Source organism: Lygodium microphyllum, chromosome 13 (genome assembly GCF_053477565.2).
Source record: "Lygodium microphyllum isolate KBCC chromosome 13, Lygodium_microphyllum_v1.1.10, whole genome shotgun sequence".
In the NCBI taxonomy this organism is placed as follows: domain Eukaryota; kingdom Viridiplantae; phylum Streptophyta; class Polypodiopsida; order Schizaeales; family Lygodiaceae; genus Lygodium; species Lygodium microphyllum.
Genome location: NC_141147.1, coordinates 91427694 through 91445345, shown reverse-complemented (window position 1 = coordinate 91445345; position 17652 = coordinate 91427694). Strand labels below are relative to the sequence as shown.

The 17652-nt window shown below is 42.9% G+C and overlaps 1 pseudogene; it reads left to right on the top strand.

The window, feature by feature from the left end:
* Positions 1-2283: 2283 nt before the first annotated feature.
* LOC148026891 (UPF0496 protein At4g34320 pseudogene) lies at positions 2284-4638 on the top strand (annotated as a pseudogene).
* Positions 4639-17652: the final 13014 nt, after the last annotated feature.

Sequence of the window (17652 nt, the reverse complement as noted above, 5' to 3'; positions counted from 1 at the left end):
AACCTCTACTCTTAACTTTTTTATTTTATTTTATAATGCGGTCATGTTATATTATAGTCAAAATAAGGTGTGATAGGAATTTAGACCAGCTTAGAGTTGAAGTCTTGACTATTACAGGTGCATGTAAGATGAAGTCATGGATCTATAGGCTTTTTTAGAGAAAGTTGAGCATTTTGGCTTGAAACCTCTACTCTTAACTTGAGAGGCCCTTGTCATGACATCACCTTGTTGAATCCGTTGGGGGTGTCTTTATGGGGCCATGCTTTGAATTTATGTAATAGGCCACATAGAAGAACCCATGTGGCATCATCTTTGCTAATCACAAGCTTTAATTTAATTTCTTTAGGTTTTCGTTTTTTAATGAAAAAGGACATTTTTTTAATGAAAAAGGACATTTTGGTTTCATCTTGCCAAAAGATACTATCTAGTTAACCTTATTATAAAATTTGATAGCAAAACCTTTGTGAAGTTAAACTCTGGGTACAGTCTTTGGTCATTAGTCTTGCACCTTTTTAAATCATTTGAACCTAACCTCTGCTCTTAACTTAACATGCCACCTTTTTTAATTCATCAAAAGTGTCTTTGTGGGGCCACCCTTTGAATTTAGATAGATCCTTTTATAGAGAGGCCACATAATCAAAATCCATGTGGCATCATCTTTGCTAATCACAAGCTTTAGTAAAACTAGGCACTCCGCGCCTAGACTCGTCCCGTCGCTTCGCGCCGGGGCAGGTGCGATTTTCGCGGCGAGGGCGGGTGCTAGACGCGTGACACCCACCCCTGCATTTCTTTGTGGGGAGGTTGGGGGCTGCCACGTGGCACCCACCCCCACCTCCCCTTTACTAATAGTACAGATTTCTTTAGGTTCCCATTTTCCATGCAAAAGAGAACTTGGGTTTCTTTTACATATTGCCAATCTAACATTATTCTCACCCTTAATAATGAAAACTAGTGTTTCTTCATGTGCAATAAATGCTATGCTAGCTTCGCGGTATCGCACAAAGCTTGTGTGAAGCAACTTCTCTTCCCACACTTCCTCACCACACATTATATTTTGGTTTCATTGTTGTCATCTCTCTCTCTCTCTCTCTCACTCTCTCTCATACCACTACTTCAATAGCCACCTACCAACTAAGGCTACCTTGTGTTGCTTATTGTGAGCGAGCATGCACGCACAGGTGCGCGCACACGCACGTGGGCGCGCACGCACGCACACACATGCACGCACGCACGCACGCATGCATGCACGCGCGCACGCACGCACAATGTGCGGTGAGGAAGTATGGGAAGTGAAGTTGATTCATGCAAGCTTTAAACAATAGTGCAAAGCTGCCTTGTGAAGTGGCCTAGCATTTCATGTTCATGAAACACGCAAGAAAAGCTAGTTTAGTCTTAAGATAATTATAAAGATTGAGGTTTGTGAAGAGGAGGTTGTACTCTTAATAAAATGAGTCCTTTTAAGTTGTATTTTTGATCATGTCAAAAAGGCAAGCCATAAGCTTTGTGATTGAGCCAAAGTTGTTCCCAATTGGATTCGTTTTTTTCCCTCAACTTAATAGTTTCTCATCCCACTCCCGGTGTGACCTCAATGGAAGAGGAGCATGTTAGTGGGGCTTTTTCCCTTGCTCACTCTAGGGTGACTTGGCTCTAAAGTGTAAATAGGAGGAGGAGAACTAGTAAAAGGCATTGAAAGGACAATTGGGTGCACAAGAAGACAAAGTAGATCTCTATATGCAAAGAGCATTCCATGATAGACCCTACAAGTAAGAACAATTCTTGTAATTCTATTTACCCATATATATAGTGTCATGTTATGCCTAGGGCCTAAGGGGATAGTGAAGACAAAGTAGATCTCTATATGTAAAGAGCATTCCATGATAGACCCTACAAGTAAGAAAAATTCATGTAATTCTATTTACCCATATATATAGTGTCATGTTATGCCTAGGGCATATGGGGATAGTGTCACTGAATGCACCTCACTAATATCTGTTTACACATGGGAACAATTGGGGGGGGGGGGGGGGATGGGATTTGCCCAATACCCTCCTCCGTATGGGAGGGCCTTGGTATGTACACCCATTCTTTGGCTCTTGTTGTGGAATGCTATTCGTAGAAAGAAGCCTACAAAACTTTAAGTTGAAGGTTTTGTAAGTGATGCAAAGAAATGATTTTCTCGAGCATCGATATGAACTCTTCCAAGGCATAAATGTTGTAATGTTTAGGTTTGTCGACAAAGCCTTCAAAGGCTATATGGTCGAGACGAAAATAATAGATAGGGTTTTATTTACATACACAGGCCCGGCCCTTGTGAGAAGAACTACGAGTACGCGCATGGTGATTACCGTCATATATTCACCACGAGACTCCGAGAACGCACGTTCGCTGTCGAGACTACCGTCATACAGCATTCAATCATGGTTTGGTGGGCGCATGCCATGGTGGGTTGTTCATGTGGGCACCATATCAAGAGAAGATTCCCTTGGCCGTGTCAGGTTGAACCTCAGGTAGGCAGTGTGCAGGTTCCGCGCAAAACACCACATCGTGCATGCTCTCCAGCACGTGGTTTTTTCTGACGAAGAGGCAACAGAGTCAAGCTCATCCCTCAACAGCAGCTCTATGCAAAGGAACACCCAACCTCTTAGTATAATTCCTGCTCTCCCCCATTACAGCTTAGAGGAAGGAGATCGCAGGAGACATTGAGATTGCTTCTCTCCGGAAAGTCTCGTTTGAGAAAGAAAAGATAGATTGTCTCTTAGGGAGGCATTCAGATTGTTTCTCTCTGGAACATCTCATCTCTTAGGGAGGCATTCAGATTGTTTCTCTCTGGAACTTCTCATTGGAGGAACTAAGGGCTGCCTACCTGCACTGTCACTGCAGAGGAGGAAGAGTAAGTGGAGCGTGGATTTCTTCTCTTGAAATCACAGTAGAGCCAGAAAAGGAGACATCTCTGCACAGTCGCAGTAGAGGAAGAGGAGGAGAAGATTGATTCTCTGGAAGATCACAGCAGAGAAAGAAAAAGGAGACATTTCTCTGGACCTTCACAGCCCTGGGAAACAAGGGACATTCAGATTGCTTTTCTCTAGAAAATCCCAGTACTAGCGGAAGAAAACCAGACATTGAGATTTACTTCTCCGCATTCACAGTAGAGGAAGAGGGGAAATTGAGATTTGCTTCTCTGTAGAGGCACAGTAGAGGAGAAGAGGGCGCACTTAGATTGCTTTGTTTCGGAAGTCACTGCAGAGGAAGAAAAGGAGACATCCAGATTGCTTTTCCCGCATAGCCGGACTAGTGGAAGAAGAAGCAGCAGCATCAGAAGAGGGGACATTTCAGATATTGTTTCTGTGTTTCCAAGCCTGCGAGAATATCCAACCTGCCATGGGCAACATGTTTTCTCACCGTCGGGATGAAGACGTTTTTTATCTTTCCTCTGTCCTGCATGATGACAAGCTCCTCTACACATGTGAAACAGCCTTCCAGAATGATGCTGCTGTCCGGAGCTTTGATAATGCCATGAAAGATGGAGCCAGTCGTGTCCTCCGGTCATTCAAAGTCACCCCCGATGTCCAGAGTGAGAGGTTCTCTTTGGAATCCACGAGTGAAAGTACAAGCCTTGAGAATCAAGGCCTTTCTTTCGAATCCTTGAAAGAAAGCACATCATTCTTGCTTAAGGTGGACCATGAGGTGATGGAGGTCATCCTTTCATACAGGCATGATACTTGGAATAATGATGAGCTATTCGTTCTTGTTGACGAGTACCTTGACATCAGCTACTCACAAGTCGACTTCTGTATGGAAGCTGAGAACTCGATCAAGAGGGCTAAAGATGCACAGTCAATCCTTGAGACGGCCTTAAAAAGTGTGCCATTTGATCGAGATCCTAATGCAAATGATATAGAAAGGGCTAGTGTTTATCTAAAGATGTTCCTGGAGGCAAGGGAGCCTTTTGGAAAGGAATTCTGGGACAAACTTGATGCTGTTCAGAAGAGGCACATTGTTATGTTGAAGAAACTGAAGGAACAGAAGAGGAAGCTGGACAAAAAGCTGCACAACAACCATGTTTGGGCAAATGTGTCATCTATTCTGTTTATTGCATCAATAGCGACAGTCCTAATATGCTCTGTGATTGCTGCAGCTATAGCTGCACCCCCTGTAGCTGCAGCTCTTGCAGCTGCAGCTACTGTTCCTTTTGGTTCCATGGGAGCATGGGTAAAGTCATTCTGGAACAAGCACGAACAGGAGATCAAAGCACAACTAGATCTCCTGAGGACCATGGAAACTCACACAGTGGTATCAGTCCATGAGCTGGAAAGCATCAAAAGACTGGTGGACAAGTTTCAGATCCAACTAGCATCAACCATTCGGGTCATCAGCTTTGGTGGCAGTGGCAGTGACACTATTGCGGTGAGGCTTGCACTTGATGACATCAAGAGGCAAAAGGAAGGATTTGTGAGCGCATTGGATGACCTGCATGAGCACATATGCAGGATCAAGAACGAAAGTAAAGTGGCAAGGGAAAGGGTTGTTGACATGCTTGCCAAGCGGGAGCACAGCTGACAGCATCAGCCGTGTCCAGTTATGATGTATTTTTTCAGTATTTCATAATTACATTCTAGTCTAATGCCCAAGTATTATGAATCTGCAATTCAGTCCTGATAGATAGTCACATGCCTCTGGGTATATCACACTGTTGCTGACTTTTTGTCTGTGTGATGTCCTTATTAAGGCAACACCGAGAGACTCTAAAGAATCTCTAGTGTATAGTAGTATGGGACATGGCACAGGAGGGTCACAAGTAGCAGAGTGTCTGTAAGTGCGAGTTATGAAAGAAACACTGGTGCCATCTTTTGCACAGGTAGAAGTGTGGCAGCATGTCATGGGTGGCACTGGCAGACATCAAGCTACTGCTGATCCTGGGGGAAAGCCTGTTCTAGACTCCGCTTGTACAGTATCTACCTTCCCATAGCCATTGCCACCTCAAATATGTGCAGCTTCAAATGATTTCCATTCCTTTTGTTTTGATATAATTGATTAGGGCATCATCTCAAGCCTGTAAAACCTCTTACTCGCCAGAATTTGTAGTTGAGGACTTCGCTGGCATTAGCCCCATCCTGCATTATCTTTTAGACTATGTTAGAATGTTGGGGATTTTGATGTGCTAGAGCACTTATTTGTTCCTAACGTACATTCCTTTCAGTGACTACTTCATTGTTAATGACACCACTCACTATCAAAAGTTGGATAAACCCAAATGCATATGTTTCTAAAGTTATACTTTGGAAAAGCTAATTGATAGCAGTAATCCTTCTAAGGCACGTTGTCTAATTGCTTGTAGCCACAACCTTCAAAATCTATATATGTTCCTTTCAAATACACACACCAACCTCTTGTGTGATTGTAGCACTCATCTTGCACTGCAGTTAATTATTGAGAGTTATTAGAATGAGTTGAATAGTATGGATAGGTGGGGGTGTTAGCATATTTGATGCTAAGCATGGAAGCTTAGACTATGGATAAGAACAAGGTAGATAAGTCGATGGATGGGTCTGCAGCAAAGAGTGGCCAAATGCAATGTAACCTTTTGCCTATTTAGAGACAACCTTGTCAATGAAAGGAGAAGAATCTTGCTTGCATTATCTATGGCTCACTTTGTGTTTTGATCCACCATGATTTTCTCATGTGGCATTTAGAGCTAGGTATGTATCATCCCTAATCCAATCTAGTCTCTAATCACCTTCACTCTCATGAAACCCTATCCTCTTCATCACTGCATAGTACCCTTAGGCTAGGCAACAGTTCAATAGTTTCTCCCTCTATAAGGCATGGAAGCTTAGACAAGTGCAGCTTATATTTAGCCCCTTCATAGGTCCATGGCATAATTGAAGGGCACAAGGTCGTTACACGATGCATCTTGTGGTAGAGTAGCTTTGAATTGTACCCAACAAAAGAAAAGCAACTTCAACACAAGCTAAAGTAGAGCAATCACTCAATTGAGGTAACTGGTGTGTGCCCTCGCCACTTGGCATCAGATTTCTATAAGACCAAGAGCGAAGATTCGAATCTATGACAAGTACCATCGGCCTCCACTAGCACTACAAGATATAGACCTTATAGCGACGTTTAAAGCGACGAAAATACAAACAACAAAATTTGCCCCCGTCGTCGCAAAAAGCGTCGTTATTGACGACGCCATAGAATCGTCGCTATAACCGTCGCTATATGCGTCGCTATATACGTCGCTATATGCGTCGCGCATATAGCGACGGTTACAGAGAATTTGCGACGCTGATAGCGACGACAATAGCGACGCGTGCAGTAAATTTGCGACGCAAATAGCGACGGTAACAGAGAAAAAAAAAATTGTGGCAGGGCAGCAAGCTGCCCTGCCACATATAGCACTGTGTGCTGTATGAGAGCCATACAAAATAGTTTCTGCATTGCTTCATACAAAGCGTTTGCAAACAAAAAGAATGTATACTGAAATCATAAAACTGATGGATGAAATAAATACATGATATCGCATAAAATGCGATTGGTACAATCATAAAACAATATCACTAATACATAGAAAATGTCTACATAGATCGGACGACTAAAAACTAAAGGTATGTGACCTCTAAGGATCCAAGGGCGAGCTACAAATCGTCGTTCCCCGAAAGCTCTTCCCGCTGTAAAGGAGCATCAAACGGATTCTGCAGAAAAAGAAACAACATATCAATCCACCATACAATAATGCATTCAAATATCTCATGGTAACTACGGACAAGAAAGATGAGTGACTTACTGGACCGCCACGTCTATACAATCGGTCGATCAATGATCTGAGACCGTGCCTCTCCGCATATCGAGTCTCAAGGCCTTGCGGATCACGATTTGTGATGGAGTGCTGCAAAGAAAACAAAATGCTAACTGTTAGAAACATGATTGTCAGTACAAAGAATATCTCAAAAAAACAAATAAGCAAAACAAAAGAGAATCTTACAAAGTCCTCCAAATATGTCCTGTGGCCGCCACTCCCAAGATGATGTACCGATCCGGCCTCGATTCGTGCCCTCGCCGCCTCCTGCTGCTGACTCCAACGTCCTGGCGAATTTGTAGCCTCCTCCCTCAGTCGTGCCAGTCATCTGCATCTAACCACTCGAGCTTTGGAGCCCCACTCTTGATTGCCTTGCGTGCGTCGGATCGTCTATGTGACATGTATGCACGCATGCAATCCATCATCCAGCTCGTAGAGAATCTATCCACTGCGGCTGGCACTCGGAACTCCTCGTCCCCTCCGGTATGTTCCTCCAATGATCCAGGACGTTGTGCCGAAAAACTTGTTGGCACAACTCCCTCATGCGAGCCATCACCCTCGTCTCCTCATCATTCATGATGATGGCTTCTGACCTGCCATCCACTAGGTATCCATAATCCCTAGGAGTGTGCCTTGTATGGGCCCTCTTCCATCTCCGTCCACGCTCCTGGGCATATCCAGGAGACCCCTGAACATCCGGTGTACCGATGGGGGTACCCTCTCCCGAAGTGCCACACAAAGGGGTGCCACCAGAGGGTGTGCCACCAAAAGGAGTGTCATCAGAGGGGGTGCTACCAAAAGGAGTGCTACCAAAAGGCGTGACATCTGTCGACGGCTGCGCAAAAGCCGGAGTAACTGGAGTGGACGTCCCCACAGGTGTGACAAATCCTGGAGGTGATCGAGCTCCAGCTGAACGACGAGACGGAGACACCGCGTCCGTGTCTCCACAGCAGCACCCCATGATCCTCATGCAGTCGCAGTCCCTCCCTCTGGCCCAAGTTGTGAGCGTCGAGATCGTCTACTCGAAGCTGAAGCATCTGATCGCGCCGAAGCTGATCTAGCAGAGCGCCCTGACGAAGAACGAGACAGCTCCTGATCTGCTATCTCTCTGAATCTCGCGAGCTGATCTGGAGACATACGTGTCATCATCTCTTGGAACTCCTCATTGCTCATCCCTCGACTCATCCTGAAAATGTTGATACCTGCACAGATAAAAAATAATGTTAGAATAATCAATTTAAACTATACAAAGCACATTAATAAAATCATTTTTGAAAAATCCCTCTTAAAATGCATATCTTATCTACCTTTATGGAAGATCTAAACAACGAATTGAGTAATACAATTCTCCAAGAATGAAGTATTCTATGGTCCCATGTTAATCTCCTGACACAACTCTGCATACACTGGAAGGTCGATAGACATGTCACCACAAAACAACGAGTCTGTCTCATTCTCAAAAAATTCTACGACTTCTGTATTTCCATCATTGTTAGCCGATGCAGGCTCCAAGCTTGCGGTGGCCTCCACCCCTTGTAATTTCGATCCCTCTATTTGCATATTTTCTTCATCTATGCTTGGAACATCGCTTTGATCGTATACTCTCGCACCTTGAGGAGTTGAAGGTATAACATACCACCATCGAGGTTGTCGGGGATTTGGATAGAAGATTACCTGTTCACAAACACTTACAAACTGTCTTCAAACCATTGTGACATAAACCATGTCGTATTACAATTAGCAAGCAAATGCCTAGTTGCACCTGTTCACAATGGGCCGGCAACACAAAGGTGTCGCGCAAATCCATCCATTTTTTTTCGGAATCTATTTCGAGAAATCCAGATGGACCTCGTCGAACTGTTGCGCCAGCTCCTCCAAGTACCACTTTGAACCACTGCACGTCGAATATTATCATGGAGAAGCTACGGTAATCCACCGTAATAATACTTTACAAATTCCCAAAATACTCCATCTCATCCACAACCGTGTTCGGATCCGTTGCTCGTCGCCGGCTCTCTTGCTCAAACCTTGCCATGACACCACAGTCCATTGTGGAGCGCATTTTGTCAATACGCTCCACCCGAAAATGTCGTCCGCACGACCACGCTGCACTATATATTTTGTACTGCATATTGAAACACTCAAATTAGATGTAGCAAGCAAATTTAGATACGATGCATTCTAAACCCCTCATTACCTTTGGACTACATCCCCTCGAGAACTCCCACTCCTCCATTGAGACCTTTGTCCCTTCGCTGGATGCTGCGGTCAAGGCTCCATGCAACCATCGTGTTGACATAAACCGCGGCATCTCCTCCATGCCTTCGGGATATCGAATCGGTCGGTGACGCGTACTGCGTTGGAATTCAGCTCGTGCTTCCTCTCGATCTTGCCTTGCAATCTGGTACTTGGCGAGCCACGTCTCCATGGAGGCATGGTGCAACATACAAAAGCGATTCACCTTCTCTTCCATTGAGGCATCCATTCTTTTTTCTACCCCATTTCCAACCATCACATCTCCAGTCAGCCTGTCATCGTCCTTCAGCGTCCATAGCATTTCATTGTCTGGTTCCACCGTTGGTAGCCATTGTGAGATATGCACTAACGCCTCTAACACCAACCAACCTTCCGCCATGCTACCTTCCGGACGAGCTCGTTGTCGCACAAAGCCTTTCAGGGTTTTCATGAAGCGCTCCAGGAAGAATATCCATCGCGTATGGACAGGTCCAGCAATCTCCACTTCATCCACAAGATGCACAAGAAGGTGAACTTGTATCGTGAGCATGCTAGTGGGCAGGTATTTCTCAAAGAGACAGACCGTCTCAACTGCTCCCCGCCTTGCGGATTCAATAGAGGACGTCTTAATCTCTTTCTGTGAGATCCATTGCACCAAAGTCGACAACTTGTAAATGGCCCTGCGAATTTCTGGAGTTAGGCATCCCGCGATCGCGATCGGTAGGACAAACTGCCACAAATGAGAAAGCATTAAGAATAATGGTCACTTTTCAAATTTCAAAATGTCCACGCTAATTAAAATCCATTCTGTTCACAAACCTGATATATCTTATGCCAATCATGGGATTTTAGCCCAGAAATCTGGTCATCTTTAGAAAATGCGGACCTGAGAGAACGCATCATACCCGTCGGAGTGCGGATAGACTTGATTCCTTGCTTCACAATGTGCTCTTCTTTGGTAGACAAAACCCAGGGAGTGCGAGGAAGCTGCACTCCCCCTTCAGCACTCGACTGCGGCCAAAGTGCCTCCATCTTACCTACCTCCTTTAAATCCATTCGTGACCCTATAGTGTCTCTCTTTCCTGTGATGTGGTCCCATATTAAGCTGTCCACATTCTTAAAAATGTGCATGGGATCCAACAAGTGGTTGACCTGTAAGTGGGTCCAATATGGCAACTCGTAGAAAACTGAGAACCGCCGCATTCCATTTGGATGTGAATCTGGGTTTACCATTTTCAGCTCGTACCAGCTTGCAGCGTTCATACGTGCTGGAGGTCGTCCAAGAAAACCTTCCCTGAGTTCATGATCCTCCGGCAAGAAAGCGGCGTGTCCTTGATATACCATCTTCTTCATGGTTCGTGATCTTCGGGAGTCTAACTGTGGCCCACACAATGGACATGCATGATAACCTGAGGTAACGAGACCTGCAAGGCGATCCACGACCTAGTGAATACTTGATTGAATGAAATAAAATATAGATATTACCGGCGAGAACAAAGGTTTGCTTACCTGAGCACTCTCCCAATCCCGGAAAGTCATGCATCGTCCACATGAGAATGTCTCAAATGTTGGCTGACCGCCGACCATCGCGCCTGCTCATATCTTGCACTGTGACCCCCTCCTCCCACAAAATCTTAAGCTCATCGACTAATGGACTAAGATACACGTCCATATTTTTTACTTTGTAGCGGCCCGGGACGAGCAAGCTAAGGATGAGATGTCCTTTCTTCGTAGAAAGCCATGGAGGAATGTTGTAGTTGACAAGCACTATAGGCCACACACTGTAAGAAGTCGAGCGCAGACCGAATGGGTTCACACCATCCATGGCGAGACCGAGCCGAAGATTCCTTGGCTCTCGCGCAAAGCCTGGGAAGGTAGAGTCAATGTGGCTCCATGCGCGTGAATCTGCTGATATTCGTTGCACTCCATCCGTGGACCTATTCTGCACATGCCACGTTGTCAAGCTTGCCATGGCAGACGTGCGAAACATGTGGTTTATGCGGAAAGTGTCTGAGGACTTTTTGAGGGATGGTCTGCCATTGCAAGTCCTGTCGATACCTGTGAGCACCACACTTTGGGCATGTCTCCATAGTCTCGTATTCATCTCGAAACAATATGCAGTCGTTGATACATGCATGGATGTTATTGTAGTCCATGCCAAGCTTCTGTAAAACATGTCGCGCATCATCACGAGACTCAGGCATGGTGTTTGCAGGTGGCAATATATGATATTTCAATAACCTGAAAAAATCATAAAACACCTTGAAAAATCCATCCATGTTTGCAATAATACTGTTTAAAAAAAAAAACAATGAAGTCTGTGTGCAAGGTACCTGAATAACTCAGTCACACTCGTATCGCTCCAACTGTATTTTGCTTGCACACTTAAGAGTGCAAGCAATGTCTTTAACCGAGATACTCGGCACCCATCATATAATGGTATGGATGCTTCCTCTCTAAGCGGGTCAGATGTCTCAACATCCATGGGAATCAATGCATCGATCATTGCCTCCATCTCAGGCTCCAAGATTGTAGGCAAGTCGGGAAGGTTGTCTGTCTCCTCTGGCATTGACAGTATAGATGGGCCTTGCGAGTGGTCGATTGGCTCCTGCAATCCATCCATCGCACGTCCACGAACTCTTCTAATTGGCCGCAAAGGGTGCACTCCCCCTTGCGTCGAGACATCACCCCCTGGATACAAAATTTACCAACAAGACCCAATCTTATTGTGTATGGTTTTCAATTAGCTTGAGAGTACAATGCATGAAAAATGCTAACTTCAAATTACCGTTTGTTGAAAGTCTGCAATCGCCTGATCAATGATCTCAGATTGAAACTCGCCAAATCGTCGAACGTGTTCTATAGACAATCGGCGTTTTCGTCTAATTGCCAACTTGCATTGAGAGCAAGGACATGGGACACGCTGATTAAGATACGACTCACGGTCTTGAACAATAGGACCTTCTTCGTTTGCCATCTTATCTACATTACAGCAAACAAGGCTTAAATGGATAGCTTTATGGAGATGTACGTCAAGTTGCAAGTTGACCATAAACCTTGCATTGTATATAGTAGTCGAGAGATTTTCCGATGTTATATCTCGGCCTTGTATCATGCTCAACGATTTGTTTGTCCCGGTAGATAATTTTTTGTTATATCTCGGCTTTGAGTATAAGTAATCCATTTTAAAATTAATGCGCGCCATCTATGAAATTTTATAACTATAGTAATAAAATTTATTTCAATCAATTCTACTCATAGTCATAAGACCTGAGAGAAATTATCCTATACTCAATTTAAGGGTTTCTTATTCTATAACAATAATTTTGGGTTCATTTTGATGAAGTACGTGGCCATATGCAAAGCACATTGCATACCATTATCAATACGTATATTATCTTAAATTTCATTCCCTTCCCTCTCCTTCTCTTTCTCTCCCTCTCCCTCTCTTCCTCTCTTTCTCCCACCCTCTCCCTCTCCCTCTCGTTCTCTTTCTCTCCCTCTCTCATTTCCTCCCTCCCCCTCCCTCTCCCTCTCCCTCCCTCTTTCTCCCTCTCCCTCTCCCTCTCCCTCGCTCCCTCTCCCTCCCCCTCCCTCTTTCTCTCCCTCTCTCATTTCCTTCCCCTCCCCCTCCCTCTCCCTCTTCCTCTCCCTCTCCCTCTCTTTCTCTTTTTCTCCCTCTCCCTCTCTATCTCTCTTTCTCTCTCATTTCCTAAACAAGCAAAAAATAAAGTGATTTAAACATCCTCCAAGCAAAAGGGAGAGGGAGAGATACAATGCACTCTCCCTCTCTTTCTCTTTCTATCCCTCTCTCATTTCCTTCCCCTTCCTCTCCCTCTCACTCTCTTTCTCTCTCATTTCCTCTCCTAAACAAGCAAAAAAAAAAGTGATTCAAACATTAAACAAGTAAAAGGGAGAGGGAGGGAGAGAGAGAATGCACTCTCCCTCCTTCTCCCTCTCTTTCTCTTTCTCTCCCTCTCCTATTTCCTCCCCCTCCCTCTCTCTCTCCCTCTATTTCTCTTTCTCTTTCTTTCCCTCTCCCTCTTCCTCTCCCTCTCCCTCTCCCTCTCTTTCTCTCTTACTCTCTCGTTTCCTCTCCTAAACAAGCAAAGAAGAAAGTAATTTAAACATTAAACAAGCAAAAGGGAGAGAGAGAGAGAGAATGCACTCTCCCTCTCTTTCTCTTTCTCTCCCTCTCTTTCTCTCCCTCTCTCTCCCTCTCCCTCTCCTTCTCTTTCATTTCCTCTCCTAAACAAACAAAAGAGAACGATTTAAACCTTCAACAAGTAAAAGAAAGAGAGAGGGAGACTCACCAATGAGATATGGCGAGCGTGGGCGGCTTCTCTTTGCAACGAGGGCTCCTCCTCTCCTTCGCGAACAACGACGGTGGCGGCGGCGGCGGCGGCAAGTCTCTTCCTCCTCTTCTCTCACAAAGCCTTGGCTCTCTCCCTCGCTCTCTCCCTCGCTCTCGCTCTCAAAAGGCGAAGAAAACAAAATGAAAACGGCGCTCTGGTTTCGGTCGCGCTTTTTTTCCCTGCGGCGTCGCAATTGGCGTCGCTATTAGCGTCGCATATAGCGATGCCAATTGTGACGCATATAGCGACGCCTATAGCGACGCCGATATCCGCCGTCGCTAATCGGCGTCGCTATTGCCCCATTCCCTTGTAGTGTAGCTCCTTGCCTAAGCTTAAAGTCCATTAAAGTGTAAGTGCAAGGAAGAATGTGAGATTGATAATACTTTGAACTTTACCAACTCAATCAATTATCACCATAAAAATTAGAAGATAGGGAGGGAGAGAAAGAAGGAAAAGAGATGACACCATGTTGTGGGGATTTGTCTGATCTTTCTTTGCAAGGTTTCATTGAAACAAACCATGGGTATCAAGTACTTGAATCATACATAATCATAATGGGCTAATTTGTTGCAATTATGAAAATAGAGATTTTAAATCTTGATTTTTGTATAACTTAAGTAACAAGTTGAATTTTTTCTCTTGTTCTTTGATGTGTTCAAATTTAATAAAAAAAGCTTATTAAATGAGTACTGATAAGCATATACAAATCATGTGGTTGGAATTTAAGTGTTAGAGCTTGTTGGAATGAAAAGAGAGGTCTTCAATATATAGATGTGGGGATTGATTTCTCAAAAGTAAAAAGTAGAGGTTACAAATGATCTCTATGTGTTGAAAATGAGAAGTGTTGATAAGTGAAATGACATGTATAAGGACACTTGTCTCTTTCAAAATGACAAGTGTCCTATTTTAGATGTCATATATCAAATTTTTGGAGAAATAAGCTTATGAACCTTCTACTCTTAAAATCTCTTAAATGGTTAATAATTTAAGATAGTTGCTAAAGATAAAATTGTTCATTGTCGAATTTTGGAGTCTGACATAAATAAAATTTCCATTTGAGTAACTTTCAAAAATAGTAATCTCTTGACTTTTAGAAGTTATCAAATTTAGATCTAGAGAGGTTAATTGTATAGGTTCATGGTTTGTTTATTTAATTATGAGCATCTAGTTTCACTTTAGGAAACCACTCATTATGTGGGCTTTAAGTCAATGTGACTATCTAACCAAAAAAGTCTTAGTCATCTAGACTTTTTGGTTAATTTGATTGCTTGGCTTGACTTTTAATCTCTCTTGGACCTGAGTATAATAGTTGATATATAGAAAGTTGGTTACATCTCTCCCTCTCGAAAGCTTCATTGAAGCTTAAGTACCGAAAACATGGCATTGACTCATAAATCAAGTATCCATTAGTCAATGTCACCTTACAATTTGTTTGAGTCTTTCTTGGAGTCTTTAATCCCTTACCTAAGTTAAGCTTCAAATCAAGGTCTAGAGTGGGAAGCCTCAAGTGAAAATCCCATTATCCACTCACTTGCATAGGCTTAAGGCATTGTCAAGTTGAAATATAAATCAATAAGACCTTTTGATCGAATACAATGTCATTCCAATTAGTAATTGGCAAGTTCATAGGCTTTGGCTTTCTAACATGATAGTCCAAAGTCATATACCTTATTGAAGTGCAAGGCTTGTGGAGAATCATCATCAATAGAGACATGGAGGAGAGGCTAGGAGATGCTTGAAGAGAAAAATAAAAGGATGCTTGTATACATTGCATTTGGCATCAATGATCAATGTGTCCATCACATTGATGGCATTGCAAGTGCAAAGGATCCATGGAAAGAGTTTAATAAAGTTTTTGGTACATTCTCCAAGCATTCAAAGATTAAACCTCTCATGCAACTATCCAATCTTAAGCTCAATCTAAAGGAAGAATTCTCAACTCATTTGAACAAATACAAAAGCATTAGGTAGAAAGTATTGAAGTATATATTAGACCAAGAAGCTTCTAGGGTAATGCTTGCAAGCTTAGATGTGGAAGGGTGAAATAGTCTACTAGAGATGTTAACATGAAGCATTTATCTATCTAGGATATTCAAACTTCTTTACTACAAAGCAAGCACAAAATCAAACTCATTGAAGGCCCTTCATTCACTTCCACTTCTTTGCAAGACAATGGCTTCATAAATATAAGGAGAAATCTTCAAAGAGGCATTTCAAGGACTAATTGTAATCACTATGGTTTAACTAATCATGAAGGAAAGTATGATAGAAACAAATGCAAATATTAATGTACCATTGGTAAGATATTTGGTCATTTTGGAAAAGGCTCCTATATCAACTAAGTTAACTACGTGTAGGAAAGCCACCTCAAAATCACGATTCCCTTAACTCTAATGGATATGGTAATGTATCTCCATCCATGGGACATCTACTTTGAAATCAATGATGTTAACCTTATACTTTGGACCATACCATATAGTAAAGGAAGTTTTTTGAAATAACTTGAGTTTATGTATTTGTTTAAAGTTGTGTAATTACATTAGATGCGTATGAGTATGATAGGGAACTTGAGAGGAAAGAAATATCCTTATAATCACACCATATCTCTAATGATAGTCTCAATTCATGACTAACAAACATTTGGGGAGCTGGGGGGGGGGGGGGACCGAAAGGGGTTAAGCATATTTGATGCTAACTAGAGGAAATATGACTAAAGTATGGGTAATCACACAAGATATACAAGTATATCGATAAGGACGAATGAGTTGGCTCCCTAGAGTGGCCATATGCAATGTAACCATTTGGATAGTTAAAGGCATGCATTGTTCATGAACGCCCAAGGTTTGCATAATTAAAAAAAACTTTAAGCTTTAAAGAAGGCAGTTGAAGACCTTGAATTTCATTAAATTTTAGTTATAAAATAGGTAAATACATGTAATTTGATTAAAAGTCTCTCCAAAATTTTGAATTAAAGGTTATTTAATCTATTGCCAAAAGTGTTTTCATGAACACTCAAGGCATGTTCATCAATCTTCTATACTTATTAACAACAGCTTCAGGGGAGGCAACATGTGTCAATCTCATAGTTACCACCCCCAAAAGCTTTCATGAAGAGGGGGTGTGCCACATGTTTCTTTTTACACTAAGTTTTTTTCTCACTTCTCAATCACAAAAGTTTAGGGCAGGCATCAGGTGCCAAACTCAAAGTTACCTCCTTTGAAAGCTTTTGTAAAGAGGGCACATGCCACATGTTTCTTTTGACACTAAGTTCTTTTTCCCTTTCAATTGTCTCCCCCTTCTCTCATTGCATGTTCTCTCTCTCTCTCTCTCTCTCTCTCTCTCTCTCTCTCTCTCTCTCTCTCTCTCTCTCTCTCTCTCTCTCTCTCTCTCTCTCTCTCTCTCTCTCTCTCTCTCTCTCTCTCTCTCTCTCTCTCACTAAAAAAAAACACATGCTATATTTGTTACACACACACACACACACACACACACACACACACACACACACGTGTGAGTGACATAATTATGAATATAATTGTATATACAATTAACATCATATTATAATTTTTTCTAATTAATGTTATAATTATTTATATTTACATTACATCTAATTACAACATAAAAATACGTGTATGTGTGTGTGTGTGATATTATTAACACTATACTATATATTATGTAACATAATATTGTATACATAATAATAATAGTGTGTGTGTATGTATGTTATGATTTTATATCTAATTAGCATTATCACACACACACACACACACACACACACACACACAAATATGTGTGTGTGTGTGTGTGTGTGTGTATGCATGAATGTACATTGTGTATCCTTATTATTCAAGGCTTTTAGGAGGCTAGATGTCATGTCTTGGACTCCATCAAAGCTCTCCAAGGGTGCCATGGTTGCACCCTTGGATCACCCCCATTCAGCATTTGTCCAGTCACCCAACCCATATGCCCATGTGCCTAGTTTAGCTTTTGTCCCTCTTGACCCACTTGTGTGCCCAAGTTGTGTGTGTGTGCGTGTGCACACAAGAAAGGCATGGATGTGGGTCATATTGAGGAGGCCAACTTGGCAATGTAGGAGAGGTGTAGATGTGGGTCCTTGAGGAGGAGGACAACCTATGGAGGAGGACCAAGTGATTTGTGTGTGTGTGTGTATAGAAGCAAGAGTAGGAAAAGTGAGTCACATTGATTAGGGGGCGGCTGCCAGAGGACATGGCATCCCACTTGCTCTAAAACGTGGCTTTGAGAAGAAGG